Source organism: Talpa occidentalis, unplaced genomic scaffold, assembly GCF_014898055.3.
Source record: "Talpa occidentalis isolate TD23 unplaced genomic scaffold, MPIMG_talOcc4v2.1 talOcc4.15, whole genome shotgun sequence".
NCBI classification, from domain to species: Eukaryota; Metazoa; Chordata; class Mammalia; order Eulipotyphla; family Talpidae; genus Talpa; species Talpa occidentalis.
This window is the reverse complement of record NW_023601543.1, coordinates 78420971-78446546: the sequence shown is the minus strand read 5'-3', so window position 1 is coordinate 78446546 and position 25576 is coordinate 78420971.

Sequence of the window (25576 nt, the reverse complement as noted above, 5' to 3'; positions counted from 1 at the left end):
AGGAGCTCTTAAAGCTCAGTCTCTGAAACCAGGTTACTAGGTACCATTTCCTTATTTTTCTCATCTAAGAAAAAGGATAATAATGTATTAATTTGCTAGGATACCACAAACTGAGTGGCATAAATGGCAAATTTATTGTCTCATAGTTCTGGAGACTACAAGCCTAAGATTTAGGTGTTGGCTGCAACATGCTCCTTCTGAAGGTGATAAGCACTTGTTCCACGCCTCTCTCCTAGTTTCAGGGAATTCTGTTCCTTGACTTGTGGCAGTATAACTCTATTCTTTACATGGTGCTCTCTCTGTGTGTGTCTGTGTCTCTTCATATGATGCTTTTTTTTTTTATAAGGACACATGTCTAATTGGATTAGGGGCCCACCATACATCAGCATGACTAATCTCAACTAATTATATCTGCAACAATCCTAGTCCCAAATAAGGTCACATTCTGAGGTACTGGACTTAGGACTTCTATGTGTCAATTTTTGAGAGGAACACAATTCAACCTATAACAGATAGTCTCTATCTTATTGAGTTACTGTGAAGATTAAATAAAATGATGTCTGAAAAATCCTTACCATGAAGATGCCAAAGAGTACCAGAGTTCAGAAATGTTTGGTCTTTTATTTTGTTGTTGAGAGTTTTCGTTTCTTTGACTGAAGACGGAAGAAAGTATTAATGTTTTAGTCATTTCGAAAAAAGTAAGCTGATTAACATCTCTCTTCTCAACCTTAACTCCCCACCCTTTCTGCTGCTCTGGCTCAGTTGCAATAGTGAGGGGTTGCTGGGCACACATCTATCTAGGGCATCAGAGTGGAATCACCAGACATTCAAGAGGCTGCACTCTTTCCACTTATTATTTTTTTGAAGGAGACAGGTACAAGAGCATTTGACATGAAACCCACTTCAGACTCAGAAAATTTTGATCTGTTTGGCTCCCATTTCTATTTGGCTTACATGACCTTGAGTGAAGCAAACAATCACTAAAGGTCCTTTTAGGAAATCATAAGACTACAAAGGAAATTACACAATAAATGTTATTCCAATAAGTTTATGAAGGTCTACAGTCACACGACCCCAGACAAACAACAATTAATACTTAAAAGAAGTCTAGAGATGAAGGGTTTGTAACTCTCTCATTGTCAGCAAATATTGAATTTAATCTAAATCCCTCAACCTCTAGTTTAAACACATTTTTTTTTGCTTGTTCCTAGACTAAAAGTAGAACAACTACTCATTGGAAACAGCATAAAAAAATCCTCCAGGCACATGAGTTGGTTGTTCTGCCTTTGGAGTTGCCTCTTTTTACAGTGCTGAGTAGCCACTCACTCAGTTGCAATTCTTACATATATATTGATTGAACATTTTCATTTCCATATCTGAAATTTTTCTCCTCTCTTTTAGTATCATTTACCCATAGGCCCACAGGTACTTTCTACTTGGACACTGCACCAACATGCTAATTTAAACACTGGGCTTAGATAACCTACTATTAGTTCCCTAAATCCTATGCAGTTCTGCTTCCCATCTCAGATTCATAACACTGGGGGGATGTATTTTTCTCTTCTCCTTTGTCCTTAAATTAATCTCCAAGTATTGCAGGCTCTTCGTTCTATTTTTCACTTCTTCTTCCATTTCTTTACCATTTCCATTGTCAATGCTTAAGTCCAGGAGTAGTTTCAACATTCAGGCAATAGTTTCTGGGTGTCCCCAAATTTCCCTTCCTCCTAATATACTTCCCAGGTATCTTCCTCCAGAATCCTGGTTTCTATTTGTATGAACTTGCTATGATTCTGAGTTGCCATGCACATGTAAGATTTTCAAGGGCAAGATTACCCAACCTTTCCAAATCAACAAAACAAACTGGCTCAATCACTGAGTTTGATAATTCAGTAAATATTTATTTATCATCTCCAATGTTCCAGACTGTGCTTAGTGCTGAGGAGGAGGCTGACGATGAAGGCACTGTCCTAGTTTCCTTGTACATGTGACTCATTTGTTCTCCCATCTAAGCCTATGCAAATACCATGGTCCATACTGAAAATGACCTCCCTCCTCCTCTGAGAGATTGCATCACTCATCCCTAAAATTCATTTCCTTTTTGAAGTTTTCTTTGCAGTAACTTCATGGTTCAGATTATTCCAGCTACAGCTGGTCTCAATTCTTAAAACATCTGTATAGAGGCCCTTAGTAATATTTTTTGTGTATTATGCATACACATGGTTCTATTTAATTGTTTGGTCTACTCGATTACAAATCTAACTGTTAGAATAGAAAAAAGTTGTCTAATGTGTCTGATTAATAATGTGCCCCTCACCTTTCTTGAGACTGAATTCTCTGACTGTATGTCAGGTCTCGTAGGAAACAGAAACCACATTAGCTATTTTAGTTGAGAATTTAATAAACGGAATTGTTAAGAGATCCAGGAAGGCAAAGAGCAGACACTGAGATACTCTCAAGGTTGTAACTACAAGAGGCGGCTGCTAGTCCCCCTAGGACTAGTCCCAAATATTACTAAAATTTAGTAATTCTAAGAAGGGCTTGTTTCTCAGCTGGTGCTGTTATCTCTGAGGTAGCAAATGTCTCTGCCAGGATCAAAAAACCTTGCTGAAGTGACTCTGCAACAGTGAATAAACTGGAAGGAGAGCAAGACCTGTCTCCCTCCTTCAGCCTCACAGCCTCCCCCATGCGCCCCCTATTGACAGAGTCTATCAGGGAACAGTTGGCCAAGCAAAAAAAAAAAAAAAAAAAAAATGTACTTGATAGTCTCAGCTCCTGCCTCAGAGAATAGAACAGAGCAGGGCAGGGTAGGCTTGCAGCTGAGAGAAAGCTTTATAACTCAGAGAAACGTGGGAAAATTCTTTAGTGTGCAGTTAACCATGGAAATTTAAACTTTCTGGACACTTAAACTGAACTCCACCCTTCACCCTAGCATTTTCTCTGCATTTTATTCTTCTGTCGTTTGTGTTTCAAGAAAATGAGAGCAATGTGCAAAATCAGCAGCCAGTAGGAAACTTTAGGGATTTGTTCATGGAGAGTTTATGTGTTCTCTGGAGCAGTCGGGGGCGAGGGGTGTTGTCCTGCAAAATTTATCCCTACCTGCTGCACTCCACCTCACAGATAACCATGTCCCAGGTGTTCCTGGGAGAGGTGAGCTGGAATCACTTTGCTCCAGTGAGTCTGACCAAACATCTTAAGCCAAGCAACAATGAGAAAATGTGTGCTTTTCTGATGAGCCAAAAGTGGCTACTAGAGACTTTCACGGAGACTTAATTCCGTAGAAGGCCTTTTCATCTTTATGCTGTGTGTTGATGGCAGATAATGATTGTTTATTCTTTGTAATTTCTTCCATTTTAGTTATGTTCTGCTCAGAAGACTGCAGCTTTCAATTACATAGATAGGAGGTCTTCAGATTACTTTTTAAAAGGCTTTTTTTCTCAGTACAAAAGGGATACATATTCATGGTAGATAATTTATAAAACATAGTCAAGCAAAAAGAAAAGATTAAAAATCACCTATAATTCTGCTTCCTAGAGATAACCACTGTTAATATTGTGTTGTAAATCATTCCCTATGTGTGTGTATATATGTTTATATATATTTTACATGTATCTATACATATTTTATGTATATTTACATGTACATTTATATTTATATGTATATATATGTTTTTACAGGTACACATATACTTTAAAATATATACTTTAGATATATTAAACAAGATAAATGTTTAAAGCATACACACACATTTAAAGGTAGTATACATATAATTATAAAAATAATTCTTTGCTGCCTCTTTTATAATCTTCTAATTAACCATCAGGATATTTCTGTACTAATATTTCCAAATTATTCTCTTTAGTGTTATTCCTGCTCAGTCCTTCTGGTTACATTCTGCTGGCTGCAAAGTGAAAATAATCTCACATAGTTGTCATGTGGATCCCTTAATACTTATATAGACTTGCTTCAATAATTGTCTGCATATCCCAACCATGATCTGGCATCCTGAAGAATCAAGAAATAAATAGATGGATGAGAATTTTTTAAAGTACCAAAGTAGCACAACTTAAATTGGTCTTAAATCCTCTTCCACTGGTCAACATTCCACCCACTTCTAATCTTCATAAAGATTTCTATATCTGGGGTGCACTGGGCCTAAGCTAACAATGAATCAGCAGGTAAATTCCAATTTTGCCAACTTGTCAAGATAACATGCCTGACCTCCCATTTCAGTAGTTCTTTATAAACAAAATTTTGCTCCCAGTATCCTACTTGACAATATAGATTAAACACTGAAATTGATCACTATAAAGAGGAAATGGAAACAGGTCAAACTAATTTTCATTATTAATTTATTTAACCTAATATATGCAAATATTATTTCACCATATAATCATCATAATAAAAATATATCAAAGATATTTTATATTATTTTTTATCCTATTGAGTCTTAGAAAATTGGCACGTTTTATACTTACAGTACAGCACAAATTGCATGATAAATTTTCACTGGGAATATTTAATCTGAATTTTTAATCATTTGATCTGATTTCATATAATTTTCAGTTGAAAAACCAGATTGTTCTAATCATACTTAAAGGTTTTCTAATAACTGAAATCAAGCAAGTATCAAAAAATCATCTGCCTTTAATATTTGCATCCACATTGACAAAACTGTTTATTGTTTTCAAAAGAATCGATTTACTTTGAGTAAAAAGCATATCCATTTCAAAACTACATTTGTCCAAGTTAAGTAAATTTATTAAATCTGGTGTCAGCTCAGTATGATTAACAAGTTAAAAGTTCAAAGGGATACTTATAAATTGAAAATCAACTCAATTTATAGAAACAAAAAAGAATTTTTCAAAATGTTCCTGTTTTTTTGAAGGCAACTTACATAACGCTGTTTACAATTAACTCCTTTGCATATCACTTCATATGAGAAAAATGTGAACAATCATTATTAGTGATTTCTGTTATGAAAAGTTTCGATTTCAGAATAAATTCTCCAACTTATGTAGCTCACAAATCAGCTTTTCCTTTCCTTGAAGTTTCAAAATGAGCTCATTCCTCAACATCATTAGCCATCAGGGAAATGCAAATCAAAACCACAATAAGATACCACTTCACACCCACAAGAATAGCGATAATCAAAAAGACAGATAATAACAGTCTTGGCAAGGATGTGGAGAAATTGGACCTCTCATAGACTGCCGATGAGAATTTCAAGTGGATCAGCCACTTTGAAAGAGTTTTGCAGTTACTAACAAAATTTAACATAAAGGTACCATATGAACAGCAATTTCACTTTTAGGTACATATGTAAGAGGACTGAAAACATATGTCTACACAAAAACATGTACATGAATGTCCATAGTAGCACTCTTTATAATAGCCAAAATGCGGAGACAATACAAATGGCATTAACTGACCAATGGACAAGTAAAATGTGTATATTTATACAGTGGATTATTGTTCAGTGATAAAAAAAGGAGTGAGGTACTGATACATGATCATTAAAAGAAGCCTGTCACAAAGGACCACATATTGCATGATTCCATTTAGATGAAATGTCCCGAATAGGCAAATCCACAGAGACAGAAAGTAAACTGGTGGCTGCCAGGGGTAGGGGATATGGGAAATGACTGCTTATGGATATGGGATTTTTGGGGTGGTGATGAAAATATTCTAAAATTATATTGTGGTGATAGCTATACAACTCTGCGAGTACACTAAAAATCATTGAATTGTACCTTTTAAATGGGTGTATTGTGGGCCTCCCCGGTGGCGCAGCAGTTGAGCGCTGGGTTGCGAAGCTGCGCGCGGCCTCTGCGGCGCCGGTTCGATCCCCGGCTGCTCCCCGGCCACCAGAGGAGGGTCCCACATGGCGCGCAGACCTCTCCTGCCGCCCGCTGCTCCCCTCAGCAGTGTGCTTCGGTCCTTCTGCCTGCTCTGCTCCCCGCTCTGGCTCTGGTGAATTCTCTCGCCCTCCCGCGCTTCTGACTGTACCCAGTGCATGTATAAACAAAACAAACAAACAAACCAGCAAACAAATAAATAAAGCATGCCTCTATAAAAAAAAAAAAAAAAAAAAAGTCTTTAAAATTAAAAAAAAATAAATAAATAAATGGGTGTATTGTATTGTGTGTGAATTATATCTCAATAAAGCTGGTATACAAAGCTTAGTTTATTCATGTGCAGTGTGATATTGGTGGAAAAAAATTTAAATCCACTGCCATTTTTGTCTTTAGGTATTGACTATTTGGCAAGTATTCCCTTTGCTTTAAGAAAATCTTGAATTTTATTTAAAAGTACTGTACAATAAATCTTTGCAAAGCTGTTCCATAACTCATCCAATAAGCATTGGCAACGAACAGACAATCATTGTCTTCTATTTCTGTCAACAGTTCCATAAACTGGCAATGATTCATAGCATTTGCATGTGTACCGAACAATTTTAATAACTGTATCCATGACACTTTTCTTAGGTTTGCTTCAGAAAACTGAGTACAAATATTTTCAATATGCATTATACAGTGGAACAAAGCAATAAGGGAAACATCAGTCTTTTGTTTAAAAATTCAATAAAACCATATTTTCAAAACTAACATAGCTGGAGCATCATCTGTTATGATAGAAAGAAATTTTTTCATATCTAGCTGAAATTCTTTCTTGACAGATGTAAAGTATTCAAAGTATCTACACCATGAATTTGACTTGTAAGCCACAAACTGACATTATTTCTTTATAAATTTATAAGTTCTTTGAGACAAAATGTAGAAAACATATTATTGGGCAGTATCACTTATATTGCATGACTCATCTAAAACTACAGAAAAATACATGCAACTTTTCAAATTTTGAATCAATTGATTTTTGAAATTGTTAGAAAAGTTTTGTGTCCACAGACAATTAATTGTTTGGTGGCAAATTGAGATGCTTTCACTTTTTGTAAGGCTTCATTTTTAATCTTTTCCTTATAATTTTTTAACACAAGTCTCACAACTAAGCAACTAGAATAATAATTTTTTCTGTTTTTCTATTTAAATTTTTTTTTGCACAAGAATCCAAACCATTATATACTGGCCAGAGTTATAAATTGTTTTCAAAATATGTTGTTGGGCATTTTATTTTTATTTCAGGTGACCCATTTCATTGTCTATTTTTTGACTTAGTGACAAAAACATTATAAAATTCACAATGTATTCGCTGAAATTTTCTCAATAGTTTCCACTTTATTTTCTTTTAAAGTTTTCATGTAAATAGCTTTTTCATTTTATTTTGCTGCAGCAAATTGCAATTGCCATTCATAGTGCAATTTATGGCACACCTTCTTTCAAATTGTTTCTTTCCTGTTTTGATCATATTACTAGTTCCTGCATTTCCTCTCAATTTGGTATCACTCATATGTCTTCATTTTAAATAGAAAAATTTGTCCATAATCTTGTGAAACTTCACAGGTAATTTAATTGTGTTATAATTGAAATAAGTATTTCAATGTGATTACCAATTACAGTTTACATAACTCATGAAATATTCAAATAAGCATCACAATGATACCTTGGTTCATTTGGACTCTATCAGTTCACTGAGTAGTATCAGTGATATACTAATGTGTAATATTAGAAATGGCACAGACCCCCACCACATTGTAATACAAGACAATGGTAAGATCTTCCATGATGAAATGTTAAAGTAAAATGTAGTCTCTTCTACCTCACAGCTGTCATTATCATTGGAAAGTGTGTGACTTTCTTTGAGAGACTTGCTCTGCTTTATTTCCCCACTAGACTTTATCAAACTGCTTAAATTTTTATAAGAGCACAGCTTGCTTCTTAGAACTCTGCAGATATATCTGAACATGACTTCCCAATTGGTGAAGAGGACTTTTTGTGCGCCAGGTTGCCCTCAAGGAAGAAGAAGGCAGGCCCAATAAGGGTGGCTCAATAAGTAATAGCTTAGGGGCCCCAAGGGCTTGGAGATTTTGAATATAGCAGTGTTTGCCATCCAGATTTGTCCTATACACTAGTATAGGCCCATAGGAAGATGTTTTCATGTTGCAATTAAAAAAGAAAATTCTTAAATGTCTGTAAAATACTGGACAACCCAGGAAACTACCCAACAGAATTTATCGGAAGGAATGCACTACTGAGAACCTACCATGAGCACTTTGGTCTATTGGGCAGAGACAATGGTCAGAGTGTATAACTTCATGAGTATGTGTGAGCTACCCCACGCGGACATCTAGAGATCTTCAATGAATATTCTAAAGAAACCTGTTTCTTTTTTTTTTTTTTAAAGATTTATTTATTTATTTATACAAGCACTGGGTACAGTCAGAAGAGCGGGAGGGTGAGAGAATTCACCAGAGCCAGAGCGGGGAGCAGGACACGCAGACCGATGAAATACACTGCTGAGGGGAGCAGCGGGTGGCAGGAGAGGTCTGCGCGCCATGTGGGACCCTTGCCGGTGGCCGGGGATCGAACCAGCGCTGCAGAGGCTGCGGGCAGCTTCGCAACCCAGCGCTCAACCGCTGCGCCACCGGGGAGGCCCAAGAAACCTGGGGTTTTCAATGTCTGTGTGGGAATTGATCCAGTGGCATCTGTACCACAGCTAGCATGGCTCCTTTGAACACTGACTTTACTGGTTAATAACAGATCCTCAATTTATGTATCAGGTCAGAAGTGAGGACTTCTAGGCTCTAAGTATTCGTGTCTATTTTTCCCTTCTTGAGTCTTAGGTCCTTAAAGGTAGGGATTTCTTTCCTTCCCTTCCTTCCCTTCCTTCTTTCCTTCTTCTCTTTCTTTCCTTCTTTCTTTCTTCCCTTCCTTCCTTCCTTCCTTCCTTCCTTCCTTCCTTCCTTCCTTCCTTCCTTCCTTCCTTCCTTCCTTCCTTCCTTCCTTCCTTCCTTCCTTCCTTCCTTCCTTCCTTCCTTCTTTCTTTCTTTCTCTTTTTTTAAAGTAATCTTGGTATTCTTCATATCAAACCTTGTCAGTAAAACAGTAGGTATACAATAAATGGTTACGTGAATGAATGAATGAGCCCATTTGGATTGGAATCATTTGAAACAACGTCTAGCCTTACTGTTTAATACAGAGAGGTCACTGTAATGATGGACATTTCAGGGCATGCAGGAGGGGCCATTATTGATACATGGAAGACCAAAGGAAAGATCAATTTTTCTGCAGGCTAGATTCACCTCACTCCAGAAAGAAGAGTGTTCTAGATCTGTAAGTTTTCTTTAACACATATCAAGTTATCTCTTAATGGAGGAAGGGAAGCTACTTGTGTATATTTATGCACCAAAACTTCCTTATCTGTACCTAAGTTGCTTTGCTTGAGAGAAAAAGAACTCTATCTGCATTTCATATTTTATAAAATCCCTTTCCCCACTACACAAGGGCTTTTAAAAATATAGACAATAATAGAAATTAAAGTCTTATTTTTCATTTCATAAACACTATCACAGGGGATGGCCACAATGCCTGTGTACATTCTTGTCATACTTACAAATGTGTTTGAATCACAAATTCTAAAAATTTCCTCAGTAACTATCTCATTTCAAAACAGACTCCATCTCTGGGCTTTGCACTGAGGTTGGAAGAGAGCCTCATTCTCAGGGGTGAGTTTGATGACAGGATTTAAAAAGGTATATTCCACTGGAAACTACTCTGGTTCTACCAATTTGAACTCCCTGTACTTGATAGCAACCAGGTGTTAACAGCTGTGGCTTCCTCCTGACAATTAAAATGGAGGATTTCTGCAAAACTGCTATGGATTATGAAGCAGACTCATTTTTCACTGCTTCAGTCATTGAGGGTTTCCAAATTCTCTGTGGGTGTCAGAGCTTCTGCTTCCTAATGGTGGAGAAGAGAATGTTTTGTTTTGTCAGAATTAGCTTTTGTGGGGGCTTTCAAATACTCAGCTCTGAATAGGTTAGGAAGACAAAACTTCTCACCCACCGCACATGCTCAGAATTCTTGTGTTCTCTAGCATTAGGTTTCTGGTTCCATGGATTTCTCAATTGGTCTATTTCAGATAACTTTATTCTGCCAGAACATCACCTCTCCAAATAAATCTTATTAACACTTTAATCCTTTTATGTGTTCCATCCATCCATCCATCCACCCATCCATCCATCAATCTATCCATCCCATAGCTAGTTATTAATACCTATTGTGTGCAAAGTACTGCCAGATCTCAAGATGTGTTAAATACCTACCTTCTAGTACCTTGAAATATAGTGGGTAAGAAAGATATATGCACAATAGTTATTCCAGAAAAATAAATGAAAAAAAATATCCACAAGCTAATGCTATGAAAATACTAAGGAGGAGGAAGGAATTACTTCTAGTTAGGAAAATAGAGGAGTTTTATGCAAAAGACAGCATTTAAATGGTGAGGAATTTTAGTTGGGTATAATGACAGGAGGCACTGTTCAGAAAAAAAATATATAATAACTAGCTTGATTGATTTGTAGATTCAATGCTATGCCGGAGTTGACTGGTACTGGCTATGAAAGTCTATGGAGTGCATCTCTTCCAAACTTCATGTTCAATGATGTCATGTTGGTAGCTTAAAATCAACCATGGTGGGAATATTTACACCATGGAAATCAGCAGGTGCAATAAATCAGGGTGTGTTTTTGTACATTTGTTCATTTGTTTTGTTTTTTGATAGCTGGTCTACCAGCACACTACTAGGTTACATTGCATTATTATTCCCATTACTTCAACCTTTCCTGAATCTATGCCCTTTGCCTGAGACTTTGAAGTCCTCTTGCAAGAGGCAAAAGATATTTCACTGTGCCATTGATCTTCCTACCCCATTGGGTTTAGCCAAGTAAGCTCTTTACCAGTGGAATGTCAGCAGATGTGATATGAGCAAATGCTTGGTAAAAAAAAAACAACAAAACTTGCCTAGTTAGACTTGTGCTTTGCCATACCTTCCTTTCAACATGAGAAGGATGCTATGGCAACTGGCTATGTCCAGAAGAATGAGAGATACATGGAACTGTATTAGTAAATTAAACTAATAGTGGAGAGCCAGCAGAACCCATCCAAAAACAGCAGAGCCTAGCATACCTGAGGACTTGTAAGCCAGAAATAAATGCTTATGTTTGTATGCAACTGAGATTTTGTAATTGTCATTTATGGAGCAATAGCCAATGAACTGTTAGATTCTACTACTGCTGTAAAAAAATGGCCACAGTCTAGTGAGTGGCTTCAAACAACACAAATATATTCTTCTACAGTTATGGAAATCATAAATCAAGATGAGTCTTACAGGGTTAAAAACAAGATGTTGGTAGGGCTAGCTCTTTCGGAGGTTCCAAGAAAGAATCTATTTCTTTTGTCTTCCAGCAATCGAGACTGTTGGGATTCCTTGACTTGTGACTGCATCACTGCAATCTCTACTTATGTTCTCTTATCCCTGATCTCCTGTCTCCTTTTATTAAGGACCTTTGTGATTACATTGGATCCACCTGGATTACCATGATAACCTTCCCATTTCAAGTTCCAGAACTTAGTCAGATCTGCAAAATTCCTTTGTTTCTAAAATGTAACACATTCAGAGGTTCTGGGTTTTAGGATGTAGAGCTCTTTAGGGGCTGTTATTCAGTCTACCAAATAATATATTTTGAGAAAAAAGTATACATTTTGAACAGTGGAAAATATGATGGAAAGATGAGTTGGGATCAACTGATTGGCTGTTTGAACACACACTTGAAGACCATGTAGGCTTTGTCAAGGGGGCAGTAAACACAATGCCATGCTTAAGGAAAAATTAATTCGGTGGCCTTCTACAGAATGAATGGAATTGAGGAGAAACTAGAAGCAAGAAGGCTAGCAAGAACATTAGTCCAGTAGAAAATTTATGTGAATCTGAAGCAATGGCATGACAATAGAAAAGGAAGGAAGGGATGCTTATGGAGAAGGAAGGAGGAAGGGAGGGTTGAATACCTTTTCACCTGCTCTACACTCTGACTGAGCCAACCTAATGGGCAGTTTGCAGAGCTGGGGAAGAAGTCTAAGGAGCAGGTTCTCCAGTGCTCAGATCCCAGTGCGGGAAAGTTCTCTTCTGTCTCTTTGCTAGGCAAATGAACTGAACCGATGAATATGCAACCAGATGATCTTCACCAACATAGAGGGAGCTATAGCAGGTATGCATTGGTCCCAGAAGGTATTACAAGTATACATGTTTAATATAATCTTTCTACTAAAGTTTATCTAGAGTTTTTCTCTTGTGATCTCATCTTTTGTCTGAGGCACAATCCCTTCCCAGACTCCTTCCAGACCACCAGTGGCTTTCCCTCTTATTATTTTGTTCTTTGTATTTTACAAAAGTCAACACGATGACACAACTGAAAGGTTGGTGGCTCCAATGCCAGGGAATCTAGCGTTGGTACATATTCATTTCCACTAGGACTTTAACTCTACTTGGTTAAAAATATCATTCTGTTTTCCTTCCTTTGGTTTGACTAGCTGCCCCTAACAACTCACTCACCAAAACATATTCTCCCTCAGTATGCTCTCTTATCTCATTTTATTTCTAACTAGCATGGATGTTTTCCCCTTCTTCAAAATGAGAGGCCCTCATGGGTTCACATTTTGATCAACAGTGCTGTTGATGCAATAGGGTAAAGGAAGCACAATAGTTTAGCATTTTAGATGACAAGGGATGATATCAATGTCAACAATGTCAAATGTTGCAGGCAAATGTCAATAAGAATGACGACTGAACAAAGAACAAACCCTTTGGTTAGTGGCAAAGGAAGACCAGCCATTCATGAGTGACCTTTAAGAGTGCATTTTCAATGGAGGTAGGGGTCAAAAATTGACTGATAAAGAAGTGGAAGCCAAGGGAAGAGGATACTCTTTTGAGATGCTTGACATTCAAAAATAAATGAGACAGGATGGTAGTTTAATGTGGTAGTAAGATAGTTCAAAGATATTTTTGGACAGTTGAAATCCTTTTTTATAACTAAACCAAAACAAACCTTAGATATATGACTTTAGAACTGAAGGTGCTGGGGGTGGGTTGGGTGGAAACAAAGTGGGGAGGGGGCTCGATGGCCTAGTGTAAAGGACTGTGGGTGCTTTGATGTTAGCGGTGGTGTGGTAACATACGTCTGAGGAGGTGTGAACATATTTCCCTAAATCATACAGTGTTATAAACCAATGTTACCTCAACAAAGGAAAAAAATCATGTTTTATAAATATCAGCCAATTATAACTGAAAACTAATTTGATAACCAAAGAAGTCTCAAGATGAAGTGATTTATCAATTATTTGTGTGTAGCTTCTTATAAAATGGAAATGTCAGAGCATTTTATTTTATATTTTTTTAAAGATTTATTTATTTATTTATACAAGCACTGGGTACAGTCAGAAGCGCAGGAAGGTGAGAGAATTCACCAGAGCCAGAGCGGGGAACAGAACAGGCAGAATGATGAAATACACTGCTGAGGGGAGCAGCGGGCATGGCAGGAGAGGTCTGTCGTGCCATGTGGGACCCCCCTCCAACCCCAGCAGGCGGGGATGGAACCGGCGCTGCAGAGGCTGCAGGCAGCTTTGCAGCCTAACGCTCAACCGCTGCGCCACCAGGGGAGGCCCTGTCAGAGCATTTTAAACCATATGTTATTATTATTATTTCCTATACAAAAGAAGTCTTGAATTAAAACATTTTTGATGTATTAATCTTTACAGAACTCCATGTCTACTTTTCAGCAGCGAAGGACAGAGGTGACGCATAGATAATTATTTGAACACACACGACATATATAATTTCCCTTCAAAAGCTTTAAACAAAATCAAGCACAAATTAATCTTGCCGTTTCTTTGGCTGACTTCATAGTTGAAAAATATAACAAATAAACGCCCTGTTTATTATTTTCTACTGCTTCAGGGAACGTTAGTTCCTCTGATTTAAATTCAAGCAAAGGTTAAATGAGAATGCAACCTAAGATTGAATTTGTGAGGTTTTCATCAAATTAGCTTTATTCCACCACAGAACCGTCTTTCTCAATACAATATAATTGCTAAAGAAGTTATCATTGGCTTCATGTTAAGAGAGAAGAACATTGATGTTAAAAGAAATTGAACACTGATATTAAAAGAGATGAACACTTTCCTTTTGGAAAATACTAATTAAATAAACCATTATTTCTTCTCACTTTATTAGCTTGTCAGAAACTTCATGCGGCTTGAAACCCAACAAAACTTTAGGATTGTGGAATGTGCTGGAAAAAGCAGAGTGTGGGCATCAGGAAGCTGAGTTCTTATTCTGACTCTACCATGTGATTTTTACTTCTAAGTTTTCACTTTCCTAATTTTTCAAAATAAGGGGAAGGACTGGCTTATCTCTAGATTTCATCCCCAAACTAAGTCTTTAGATTTGAATGACTCAGTTGTTACCTAGTAAAGACAAACTGTTATGAAATTTTTATGCAAAAAGACATTAATGTTTTTTCTTCCCCTTCAGTACTCTTTGTACAAGTGAAATATGAAAATGGAAACATTATAGAAATATTAATAACATAGAAATAACGGTAGTAATTCAAATTTCTGCTTATGTCTACATCAAAAATGAGAATGAGGATTATAATCTTGGAAAAGATAAAAACTATGTATTATCTCCATTGTGATTAAAATCAATAGAGGAACTTGAATTTGGTTAACAGCTGTTTTAAACACAATTTACTTGATCAGCCTCAAAGATAAGTAAAATTAACAACAAAAAAGATATGCTAGCTAAGAGATATGTGAAGTTCTGACTTCATGTAGCCACAAGGGGACCCTCACACCAGTTTTGTTGCTTCAATTGGGACAGAATCAAATGACATCTGACAATTCAGAAGAGGGAAAATGATTAATTCAGATGGGAAAAAACTTTGAGGCTGCCCCTTTTCTCTACTTTTATTAAAAAGAGAAAAAGAGGGCCTCCCTGGTGGCGCAGGCAGTTGAGAGCAGCGCTGTAAAGGTGTCCGCAGCCTCTGCAGCATAGGTTCGATCCGGGCCGGCCGGGGAGATACCCACATGGCACAGCAGACCTCTCCTGTCTTGCTGCTCCCCTCAGCAGTGTATTTTGTCAGTCTGCCTGTTCTGCTCCCCGCTCTGTCTCTGGTGAATCCTCTCACCCTCCCGTGCATCTGGCCTGTACCCCAGCTCTTATATAAACAAATCTTTTTTAAAAAGGAGAGATAAAAAGAAAGACCTCCTTAACTTTAAAAGACAACAATTTTGGAAACTCACTAACATACTCTTAACAACTCAGCTCTATTTCTTCACTTATACCTTTTCTTATAGTTGGAATATGTTTTTCTTACAAGCCAAGTTCCTTGCTTCTCTTCCAAATCTTTTCAAGACACATTCCCCCTTTGAAATGACCTTGCCAGCCTTGAACACAATCATCCTGCTCTGGTCACTTGCTTAGTTCTAGTTCTTTCACGTATATCTGCATTCTCTAATTGTGCACAAGTTCAGAAAGCAAGAACTGCTTAGTATCCAGGAGTCATGGTGGAGCATACCGGTAGTATGGAAACTAGTCCCCAATGCTGGGATGGCAGGTTTTATTATTATTATTATTATTATTATTATTATTATTATTATTATTATTATTTTGCTGATTTATTTATTTTTACATCATTGCTCATTTTTAAACAATATTTGCTTCCCCCCACCTCCTCAGGTGTAGTCCCCATAGAATTTCCTTCCCCAATGCACCGTGCACCATCACCTCAGTTCCCCTGTGCTCCTCCCTCCCTCCCTCTCATCCCTCTCCCTCCTCCTCCCCTGCAGGATGGCTCTGATTTATAATTGTCTGTTTTTGTTTTGTTGTGTTGTGTACTGTTATTATTTTTATACACTGATGTCTTATTTGGTTCCCCTATATTCCTCCTATAAGTGAAACCATCCGATATTTTTCTTTTTCCTTGAGATGGCAGGTTTCTTAGAAACCTTCAAATTCCTCCTGGAGAGTCAAATGTCCAGGGCAGCCATTTTGTTTAATCATTTATTTCATTCTTCATTCCTTATCTGGCCATTTCTTTCTCACTTCTCTTGAACCCATGAAACAGTTTCTTGGTTGTTCCCATGCCATCTTCTATACTTCAAATCCAATGAGTCTCCAAGTTGTGTTGATTTTACTACTCATGATCACTAGGTCCATCTACTTCTTTCCATGTCCATTACTTTCACTCTGGTCTAAAGCACTGTAGTTTTTCACCTGGATTAGTGTTATAATGCCTTCTTTTGTCTCCCTGAATATCCACTAATGCTGACTTATCTATTATTCACTCACAGCTAGAGTGTTATCAAAAATAATTAATAAAATATGATTCTACATTCGCCTATTTAAAATCATTCAATGACTTCTTGTTCTTACGACAGAGAATAAAAACTTTACAAGATCTAAATTAGAGTCACTATCCCAATTTACTAGGTCAATTCTTGCTCATGATTACTGTCCTGGCTTAATTTCTATCAGCATCCATTTCACTTTCAAAAGTATCTTGATGAGGTGAAAAGTCATGTGAACCCTGCCCACTGCCCCTACCTCCATCATTGTATGCCACCCTCCTCTCACTCACTGGGCTCAATCCTACCTGGCCTTCTTTCAGTGCCTTAGATTTTCTTTCTTTCTTCTTCTTCTTTTTTTTTTTTACCTCAGAGCCTTGGCACGTGCCTCCCTGAAATGTGTTTTTCTCTTCTCTTCACCAAGGTAACTGTTACTCATTCTTCAGATCTCATTTGATCTCATTTTAAATGTCAAGTCCTCTAATTTCTCTTAGTACTTTCCTTCAAAGCATTTGCTACCTTGTAATCTCATATAAATGTGTGTCATTATTCAAATAATGTCTGACACCCTTCTCCCTCCACAAGACAGCAGAGGAGGTATCTGTTTTGCTCTCATTAAATTTCCAGTATCCCCCACAGAACCTGGCACAGAGTAGACAATCAATATATATTTTTAGAGTGAATAAGCTGGTGAACAGGCTTGGGGCACTCTGTACGTAGTACCTCCTACAAGGTCTACATGAAGATTGAAATGAAATGATTGCAAATATGATTAATGCCTTATATAAGGTATTTTTTCCTCATCAGAATGGAACCTGCAAGGAAATTGAGCACTGGGGGCTATGATGACCTGAGAGACAGCACATTGTAGGGTTCAAATCCCAGCTTTCCCACTGACTGTTTGTATGGCTTTGGCAAGTGGCAATCTAGGTCCCCCTCTCTGAAATGGGCATGACAAGGATACCTATCTCATAGGTATGTTGTTCAAATCCTTAAAAGTAGAATACTTCCTGGAACATGGTAAGCAGCATTGAGAATTCTTTTTTTCTTCATTATTGAACACTATGTCTTTGGTATTAAGCACAGTGCCCTGGCTACATATGTATATGTTCAATAAATAATTACTGAATTATTCGAGGGACTAAGTCCTCTACTGTCTGAATTCGCTACAGCTATTTCTGCACGTACTCACTCACTGAGCTGAAGTGGGAACAAGTACTAGCCCCCACCTAGGTTATGTTTTTATTAAGTCTTAAGATAACACTACATACTTCTCTGAGGCTATTAGAATCACATCAGAGATCAACTTTGTTGTCTCGTTCACCATCTTTTAAGGTATCTTTGCAGGAATCCTGGTCTGGTCCCCAGTGAGGTGTATAGTGAAAAAGGCATTCTGAGGGACAGTTGGAGAGGGGATACTCAATCTCTACTTCCATCTGGCTATAACCCCTTCACTTGGACTAGGGACAAACCTCAACTCTCTTTCATCAGGGTAAGATTGTTTTCCAAACCCTCAGTCTGGAGGGCTTGGGATTGTTCTTGGTCTCTGGAACCTTTGCAGAAGGGGTGGGAAATTTCTACCAAGTTCTACTTTTTAACCACTGTCTTGCATGAGGATCTTCAGGCCCTAGGACAAAGACCTGTAAGTGGCCCTATCTGCTGGCACTTCAGATGTTAATGCAATTACCTACATGATAGTGATTATGTGCCATAGACCTATTATATTAATTCTATATTACAAATAAGTATATTTTAGGTCTTATAACCTTAATACAAATTATGATATTTATTTTCTACAGAGTAGGGTCTGTGTTACGCCTATGATTGTTCCCACATACAATATGACAAATACTATAACCTAGCTGGCATGCAACATGTTGCTTTAAACTTTGTGAGTGGAAAATAATCCTATGTTAAAAAGTAAATTGTCATATCTGCTTCCAGCCTAGGACTCATAAATACCCCTAGACATATTGTGTCTTTAATTTGGATTAAATTTTATTCATTGTTTACCCTTTGCTGATTGGCTCCATTAGATAGAAAAAAGGATTGTTCCATGGAAAAGGTGCTGCCCTTGACCCTATTGCAGTTAGCAGGTATAACACATCGTGTATCTACCTTTGATGCTGACCATGTGTGAAAACGAGTAGAAGTCTGTCTTGGTTGGGTTTCCCAGAGGCAGACTGTCAGGCAAGAATTGAATATACATAGCATATTAGGGAGACAACAGGAATACTGTCTGGGAGTGGGGAGGTGATACAAGAAAGGGAAGGAAGTCAATAAAAGGTGGCAGAAGAACTATGGGGACTACAACAACGTAAGAAAAATAATTAATTAATAAAAAAGATATATGCAAAGGTTCCAGAGACCAAGAACAGCTACGACTGTGGACAACTAAAGTTTATTCCTTTTCAGTATCTTTGGAGATAGGTTAAAATACACATCTCACCATAATATACCCAAGGAGCCAGATTTCTCATTTATACCTTCATATTCTTTAGCTAATTTGTTCAAGGCTGCCCCTGGAGGAATATTGTCTGTTTTGATAGGGCCATTTCTCATGGGTGTGAGGTGGTATCTTACTGTGGCTTTGATTTGCATTTCCCTGACTGTAAGTGGTGATGAGCAATTTTTTCATGTGCTTGTTGACATCTGAGTCTATTCAGTTCTTCTGCCCACTTTTTGATTGGGCTATTTGTTTTTGTTGAGTTGAATGAGTTCTTTGTAGATCTTAGATATTAGCCCCTTGTCGGATATATGAAGTGCAAGTATTTTCCTCATTTGGTAATGTATCTTTTTGTTTTAATGATAGTTTCTTTTGCTTTTTAATTTTATATAGTCCCATTTGCTTATTTTTGGTTCTGTTTCCTTGGTTGTTGGAGTTGAGTCCCCAAAGACATCTCTGAAGCCAATGTCATGGAGGGTTTGGCCTATGTTTTCTTCTATGTATTTTATGGTTTTCGGCCTCATATCAAAGTTTTTATCCATTTTGAGTTCATTTTTGTGTGGGTATGAGATAGTGGTCTAGTTTCATTCTTTTGCATGTAGATTTCCAGTTTTCCTAATATTACTTATTCATAATTCACTCTAAATTTCACTTGTCCTAACAAAAAAAAAAATAAAAATAAATTTCACATGTCGTCTTCTTTTCCACCTCTACCAACATACCTGTCTTGTTTATATCACCTTTCTCCCCTTGGTTTTACCCAAATGGAAATCCCAAGCCTTCTGAGTCTTTTCTCAGAAGAAACACCATTATGATGGGAGATAATATGATTATTATTGCAGTGATGATAACATTTGTTGACTGAATGCTCCACTGGTCACTGCTTCCAGCTGTCAGAAAGATGGCTGAGGAGCCACTAAGTCAGGATAATGAGAAATGAAAACTGAAGGGCTCTTTTTAGCCTGGCTTCTTTTATGCCTGTTTGGCTGTTAGCCCCTCCTGGCTTTGCTCTGGATCTGTGCCATTCTGCTTCATCCATTTGGCATTGCCTAGAGGAAGCCTGCCTCTCATGTCATATGAAACTGATGATGATTCTTGGCTAGGAAAGTAAGATTCCTGAATGATTAGGACAAACAGGCTCAGGTTCATATCTGACACTCCTTTCTCCAGCTTTCTAATTCTCATTCCACTTTAAGGACTATGACTTTTGTGAAAAAGCCCTTGGAGCTTGATTTTTATCATTTAATCATGCTATCAAATCTCTGCTTAAGGATACTACCTTGCTTAGATATTATAGTTGCAATGCTACCAGGTGCATATACTAATAATCCAATAGAGCCAGTCCTCATGTAAGTGGAATTCTGTGATGTGAGCTCAGGGATACTGGGCAAACCACAAACATACAATGCTCACTTGTTTTCCTATGCCTGAAATTTTTTAATCATAAATAAATCCTTCCATGCTATGATTACATAAAAGGAGGGGGAGGGAGGAAAGGAGAGGGAGGGGGATAGAAAGAGGGAGAGGGAGTGGGGAGAGGCAGAGATCATAGAATATTCCCAGAAATAAATTTTTGACTTGCCTATATTTTTATTTGTACCAAATTAATAGATGTACTTAATTTAAAAAGCATAATTAGTACTACAAAGCTTGTAAGAAAATATGCTACTACTCCCCTCTTTTTTCCCAGCAACCACTCCTCAAAGAAAACTACGTTCAACTCTTCCAGCTATTTCTTCTTTTTTTAAAGATTTATTTATTCATGCACACAAGAGCCGGGGTACAGGTCAGATGTGCAGGAGGGTGAGAGGATTCGCCAGAGACAGAGTGGGGAGCAGAACAGGCAAACCGACTGGAATACACTGCTGAGGGGAGCAGCGGACGAGACAGGAGAGGTCTGCCATGCCATGTGTGTACTTCTGCGGCTGGCTGGGATCGAACCCGCGCTACAGAGGCTGTGGAGAGCGTCACAGCACTGGCTCAAGTGCCTGTGCCACAAGGGAAGGCCCTATTTCTTCTTTTTATCTACCTAATTATGTGTTAAATGTCTATAGTGCCATTTCTTTATTTATCTATTTTGCACATTATCTATTGTCTTCCTACAATGGAAGATAAGAATTCAGTATCATTACACACCCCCATATTTACTCTCCTCATCTCTCCAATATAGTGCTATCATAAGTTAAATGAATATCGTGTGCTAAACATTATTTCAGCTATGCAAAATTGTTCACAGTTGAGGCAGACATATGGTATGCAATAATTCCATTTCCTTTATTATACATTATTTTCCTCTAAGAATAATTGTCTTTTCTTCAGTGTTTGCTTTCTTTTCTGTGGACTAATCACTAATTCTCCTCCTAACTCTTCCATAGAGTTATAGATGCCTCTCAATACTGTCAAACATATTTGGTAATCTATCAGTTTCATTTTTCCTGCCTTTCCCCAGGAGATTTTTGTCCTAGAGTCTCTTGTTATCCTGATTCAATCTGCACTGACTTCCGGCATGTCTGTTCTATTTCATCTGTAAATAAAGGAATTTTCATTTCTTTCCTCTGTGTTGTTTGAATACCCTGTCACCTGGATCCTAAGTCTTCCACTTTGTAGGTTTATTCCCCTGTGTTCATAAAGCAAATGCTGGAGTAGCTTTCAGGAAATAAATTTTAGAATTACTTGATGCCTGAAAACATTTTCATTCTTACATTTGGATGTTAGCTTGGCTGGATGTAGAAATCCAGAATGGAAATAACCTTCAATCAAAGTGTTCCAGTGTTGCTGCTAGGAAGTCTGATTGTAAATTGATTTCTGGTTCATTGTGAGCAATCGTTTTTACTGAGAATTTTTAGGATTTTTCTGTTCTTCCCCCCCATTACTGTAGCACTTTAAATGATGTGTCTCATTGATGTGCAGTTCTTGTTTTCTATATCATACTTGATATTTAGTGATTTCTTACATTCTGGGCACTCACTTTCTTAATTTCTGAGAATTATTCCTCCTTTAGAATTTCTTCAGTTCTCTTTTACTTATATTTATTTTGAAATTTCTATTAGTCAGTTGTTGTATCTTCCAAGATAATTGTACAACTGTCTTACCTTCTATCTTCTGAGATGATACACTAATAGCATAGTCTCAGGTCTGGAACCTCAGAAGAAGGCTATCAGTGGTGCCATAAACATGAACCAGCTCCCTCCCCTCCAGAGTATTCAGACCAGCAGATTGAGCCTTCAAGACCAAACCCCCACCCCTAACTAAGCAGCTACAAGATCATATCTCCAGATCTAAAGAAGTCCAGAAAAACCAAACATCTAAAATCATAAAAAAACTATAGCATCAGCTTCTGGAAATATAGAAGTAGTTCAAATCTCTAAACTACCACCATGAACTAAAAAGAAATAAGGAAAACTAAAAAAAAATGGGCAGATGAATATAAATCACAATACATTGCACTTGAGGCTTCGAGAGACTATATCATCAAAAGGACAGAACTCTCCAGGATCAAACCACAAAGATATGGAAGATTTTCTCTTCCTACCTTATAAAGAATTCAAAATGCCCATGATAAAGAAATTCAAAGAAATAGCTGGAAATGGAGAAAAATCAAGTCAAAATGATACAAGAGAACTGAAAATCTAATCAGAGCTTCAATAAAATTTGGAGAAACAAAATAATGTCATGAGAAATGAAATCAGTAACAGAAATTTCAAGCTTTAAGTTTGAAAATAAATGAGCTGCAGAATGTAAAAAGAACAATAGTGGAAATAAAACTTTCTGCAGAAAGCTACCAAAAAATGCAAAAGCACTTATTCAAAGGAATATGTATTTCTGTGATCACTTGAAGTATTACTTACAATGGTTAAGTTACAGAAACAACCTAAATGCCTGAGGACAGATGAGTAGAATAAGAAGATGTGGGATATGCAATAGGATACCACACGGCTATGAAAAAAGATAGTGTTGGGAAAACTGGACACCCACATGCAAAAGAATGAAACTAGACCATGATATAACAATGTACACAAGAATTAATTTAAAATAGATTAATTTATGACAATATGGATGGAAATGGAGGGGTTATGCTAAGTGAGATAAATGAGAAGGAGAAAGTTAAATATTGAATAGTTTCACTTACATGAGGAATATAAAGAAACAAAACAAAGAGTCAGACAAAATCAAACCAATAACAACCTCCTGACATCTGGTTGCAAAACTGAGGCATCCAGAAGGGGAGGGTGCTGGGGTGGGAGTGGGGTAGGTAAGGAGTCCCATGGAACATGGTGGAGTATTATGGAGCATTATGTGAAAACACATTTGTAGAGCCTTGAACCTACAGCTCCCAAAACAAATGCAATGATGTAAACCAACTTTACCTCAATAAACATAATTGGAAATAAAAAAATACACATTATTTGCTTCTTTGATTTATGCTTACTGCATTACCTAAGTGACTCATTCTTCAAGACTGCCCTAAGGATTGACTTGCCAGAGGTATTCATTTCTACCTAAGGACACTATTGAGTACAAGTATCTCATTTTATTTATTTATTTATGTTACTTATTTATACAAGAACCGGGGTACAGGCCAGATGAGCGGGAGGGTGAGAGGATTCACCAGAGACAGAGTGGGGAACAGAACAGGCAGACTGACGAAATACACTGCTGAGGGGAGCAGTGGGCGATACAGGAGAGGTCTGCTGCACCATGTGGGACCCTCGTCAGCCGGCGGGGATCGAACCGGCACTGCAGAGGCTGCGGACAGCATCACAGCGCTGCGCTCAACCACCTGCACCACCAGGGGAGGCCCACAAGTATCTCATTTTTATTACCAGTCCTCAGATAAGTGAAAAGAAAAACAAACTGTAGCATACCTACATAATGGAATACTACTCAGCAATACAAAGGAATGAACTACTGATACAGACAGAACTACTGTAACTACCATAACAATATGATGAACCTCAAAATACATTCTGGTGCATGAGAGAAGGTAGACAAGAAGAGTTTTACTATATAATTACATTTATATATATTTATAGAAAGTGCAAACTAATACAGAAATGCAAACTGATCTGCAGAGACAGACATCACATTATTGGGTGCTTGGGACTAGAGAAACATACTGCAAAGGAGCACAAAGAATCTGTGGGTGGGAAGGCGGAAACATCCTATATATTCATTATGGTGATAACTTAATACATATATTTTATCAAAATTCATGGAAATATATACTTTGAATGCATATATTTATTGCACATAAAAATAACTCAACAAAGCGGTTTTTTTTTTTTTAAAGAATCACCATGAGTTCATTGATCTTGTATCCCAATTCATGATGGTGGTAAAATTGTAGCAGAATCTTTGCTACTTTAATTTAGGTTGAGACTGCCAATTTGACTGAGTTAAGGAGGAAGTACTTTGCATTATGACATTTCTTTTCAGATACCTGCTGCAAGGAGGTCTTCAGCTTCTTTGGGAGAGAGACCTGTCACTCAAAGTAAAAAGGAAAACAAAATAGGCATTCTCTGTGATGTAATGAATGGTTCTGGAACACAATGCTTGGTGTTTGTATTTTTATATTTTTTTCTGTGTACATGGGTGAGAAGAACTGATTACAAATGTGCCCAATTCCATGTGTGTCCTTTGACCTCTAATAGTATTTATGCATATGCTACCCATTTTTGTTTTTCCAAGGGTAAGCAAAATGTTAGAATTCTAGCTCATATAAAATTCAAATTAGCTCATAAATATTGCATTCTGTATTAGACACTTTACTCTAAATAACTTGTGCTTTTTAATGGGTTATTTTGAAAAAAAAAAAAAGAGATGAACAGTGATGCTGGATTCCACATACAAGACAGACATAAGGTACTTGTGCTTCAGATGCTGTAAAAAGACAGTTGAAATAATGTTTTCCTTCCCTTTAAATCATATCTAGAACAACCGCCATATGGTTGTCATTGTAGTTTCTCCTTGAACATTTTTAAGAGGAAATGTTAACTCCAAAAAAGATGGAAGAAAATGGCATATATTGAACAGGTATTAAGTACCAAGTATAGCATTATTTGTTTGACAAAAGTTTCATTCGAGTGTTCCCACAACACTGTAAGGTCTGTAGTATTAGCCCTATTTTACAGGTAGCGAAACTGGTTCAAAAAGGTTAAGGGACTTAACTCTCAGACTATCAGAAGTCCCTGAAGCATTTGTTAATTTGAAGTCAGCAGCTAACAGGCTGAAAATCTGAACAGAGGAACTAAGAATCCCATGAGTTAGGGGAACAAAAATTTGGAGTTCAGGACTCTGTTAGGACAAAGAGTCCTTGTGAATCCTCATGAGTTTCCATGTGAACTTTTTTTTAAAGGTTTATTTTTATTATTTATTCAAGAACTGGGGTACAGGCCAGAGGCACGGGAGGGTGAGAGGATTCACCAGAGACAGAGCGGGGAACAGAATAGGCCGACTGACCAAAATACACTGCTGAGGGGAGCAGCAGGTGGGACAGAAGAGGTCTGCTGCACCATGTGGGTATCTCCCTGGCCGGCTGGGAATTGAACCCATGCTGCAGAGGCTGGGGACAGCTTCACAGCGCTGCACTCAACCTGCTGCGCCACCGGGGAGGCCCTCTGTGTGAAATCTTGAAGGACTACAACTTAGATATAAGAGTGAACTGCTACATTGGCAATACTGTGGAATAGGAGCCTCCTAACTTTCCCTCTTCCCATGGACACACTGAATGTACAGCTACACATGAATCAATTCACTCTGAGAGAAATTCCGAAGCTAGATGAGTAATCCCTATGTATCAGAGGACTGAAAAATACATCAAAATGAGTAGGAAAAA